Here is a 3,604-nt window from a genome sequence, read left to right on the forward strand (position 1 = left end):
GTTGAAGCTATCTTCTTGCTTCCTCTGTCAGAATAGCTACAACATGAAATAATTTTCTGTTTGTATTGAAGCTTTTGAATAATATTTACCTTAAAAAGGATTATTCCCTACCACAAGTTTCCTGAATGTCTAGAAATTTTAGATTATGAACTACTATTTTAGAGACTACTTTCAGAAACTATAATCCACAATCAACAAGGAATTTACACATGAATGTGTAAATTTCCTTTAATTTTTTATTAATTTTGTTTTACGTTTGAAGAAATTGGGAAATTAAAAAGTTACCAATAGTACAAAGTTATTTATGTGTCATAAAAACATTCTGAGTATTTTAATTCTTATATGTATGTTAACCTCATCATTTTAAAAATACGTAATGATCATTTCTTGGTAATTGCAAAAATGTTAAAATCAATATGTGGTCATGAATTTTATTCTTCTTGTTTTCTCTATGCTCCTTCATAACCAATAATAGGAATAGAAAAACATTACAGAAATTCAGAATATCTTGGTTTTTGTTTGTTTGCTTTTTGTTTTGTTTTGTTAACTACTGTGTTAAGACACACTTAAACTTCCTAAAATAGAACTTTTTACCTTTGTATCATAAACTTCTCCCAGTCTTCGTTTTAGGAAATCATTTCCATGATTCCCCTTTCCTTTAACATATATCACAATATGCACTTCTCCTCCACTCCCTTTCTCACTGTGAATGCTTATTTAATATACATAAAGAGCAACCAATTCTTTGGAAGAAGAGAGAAAAACCAATAGTGTGAATATGACATAATCAAATAACCTCAGAATGCTGGTTACACAGTTCTTCTTCAGGGGGTGCACTAATACTTTCGTGTTCCTTGAAACATGAAAAAGAGAGGAAATAGAGATAAAAAGCTTTTACTTTTGAACCTCTATCAATTCTTTCTCATTAAGGATGGGTAGCACATTTGCCTTACCTACAAAAAAGAAAAATGAGAAGATTGAATATCTCACAAATTTTATCTCTTGTGCCTTAAGAAAAAAAACAAAATGTCTACATGACATCATACAATTAAAATATGTCAAGATAGCATTTACCTTAAAGTGATTTTTCTTAAACCTGCATAAATATTAACAGAAGATCAAATTGTGTTCATGAAAGTGATAACAGTAAATGTCATTCAAATGCATGGATATATTCTTCTGAAACATGACTCAATGCATAATGCTATTTAAGTAGCTTATGCATGAGAAACCAGAAAAATTTAGGAAGACTTATAGACCTCTGGAGATTTCTTTCATTGTAATACCTCTAGCTCCTATTCCCCGTTCTATGGAGGAAGCAATTAAAACTGCTGGCAATCATTTGCTTATGGGAAGTTTTAATTGAACTCACAGGGTTATTAATAATTGTGGAATAAGTAATTCATGAAGTTGAGAGACAAGATGAGAGGCACTGTGAGGAGTGTTGAAGTGAGGTATTGGTAGATGGATATGCTCAATATACATTATATCCATATATATAATTTCAGATATTATATAAAACATATCTTATTCATACATGAACACAAAACTCATAAATATACACAACTTATAGCTGAATTTTCTTAAGTTCCAAGAGATGAAACCCATACTTGACACTGACTTTATCCAAAAAACAGAGAATAGATATTCCAGCGACCTTAGGTGAAAGGATATACTACTCCTCTAAATATTTAAAACTATTATAACAAAACTCTTAATGATATTCTCTATTAATCATACACACACACACACACACATATATATATATATATATATATATATATATATATATATATATATATATATGTATATATATANATATATATATATATATATATATATATATATATATATATATATGTATATAAATATATATATATGGTATGATATCTAAATGCATGTATATATGATATGATATCTAAATATATTTAGATATCATTTGAGAAGATTTTTACTGCAACAGTTGGGTACAATACACAGGCCCATAGACATATATTACATACAAAAATAGACTTTGGAACCTATGACTCTGAATGAGATGTGTTTATTTAGTTCCTTCACTCAGAGCTAAGCAAACTCCTTGGATAGATATGCAGAAGGAGTAGGAGATACAGAGATGTACTATAACACCAAAATGATGCCCTCTAAACCCACTGAGCAAAGCAATCTTTCATTAAATCACAGAGAATGAAGCAGCAATCACAGATACTACACTATGTTCTCTGCATATGTAGCATAGTTTTCAGTTTTAATACCTTTATGGAAATTCTTAATATGTGAAGAGTAGATGTTTTATTATTGTTCCTGCTTTTGGGAATCTTTTACTTTCCTGTTAGGTTGTCTTTTTCCAACTTGGATTAGATTACTTCTGTTTGTTTCTATATGTTTTACTTTGCTGTGTTTTGTTCTAATCTATTAGAATCCTCTTCTTTTCAAATGCAAGCCAGGAAGAGTGTGAATCCAGATGGAAGAGATGATAGAAAGGTACTGGGAGTAGTGAATGGATGGAAATGTGTATACTATGAGAAAAGCGTTTAGATTTAATAAAATTGGGAAAAGAAAATTTCTTATTTAGGTACTAAAATAAGACAATAAACAGGCAATTTAAAGAAACCTATAATACCAAAGAAGCAGAAACAAACATTATAGGATACACAACTATAAAAAAGCTAAGGGTCAGATGATTTTAGCCCTAAATCTATCAAAAATATAAAGAAAAGCTAACAACAGTATTCTTTTCATCATTTTACAAAATATAAACAGAAAAAAACCAGTGAGCAATTAATTTTAAGAGACCATAGTTTCCCTGATATCAAAAATATGTAAAGACTCAGTGAAAAAGAGATTTAGAATTAATTTCCCTTATGTGTATATTTTCAAGCACACTCTATTTAATACTAGCAATCAAAATCAAGGAACATAGCAAAAATATGGCCCAGTATCATCAAGTAGGCTTCATTTGAGAGATACCTGGTTGGTTCAATATAAAAAAATTAGTAAATACATTATATAAGCAAATTGATAAAATATACACAATACTGTCATTCTATGCTCACAGGGCCTTTGACAAAATTCAACACTGTTTCTTGGTAAAAATCCTGGAGATAATAGGAATAAAATGACATATTTTGACATAGGGAAGACAGTTTATAGCAGACCAATAGCCAACATCAATGCATATGGATAGAAAATCAATTTGATTCCATTAAAAACTGGAAAAAGACCCGGTTATTAATACTTTGTGCATATATATGTATATATATGCATATATATATATATATATATATATATATATATATATATATCTTGAAGTCTTAGATAATATATAAAAATTGAAAGGGTTAAAAAGTATAAAATTTGGAAAAGAAAAAAGTCAATATGTCTTTGCTTGCAGATTTGAAAATATATGTATGTGACCCTAACCCTAACAGAATACTTACTTACAGCTGATAAATACAAAATTTACTATCAAAAATCAATAGCCTTCCCATATAGAAATATCAAATGGATTGGGAAATAAATAAGGAAGAGAATACCTTTTACAATAGCTTCAAGTACTATCAAATATCCTTTCTTAGCCAGGCAGTGGTGGCACATGCCTTTA

The sequence above is a fragment of the Mus pahari genome, chromosome 1 (genome assembly GCF_900095145.1).
Source record: "Mus pahari chromosome 1, PAHARI_EIJ_v1.1, whole genome shotgun sequence".
Classification (NCBI taxonomy): domain Eukaryota; kingdom Metazoa; phylum Chordata; class Mammalia; order Rodentia; family Muridae; genus Mus; species Mus pahari.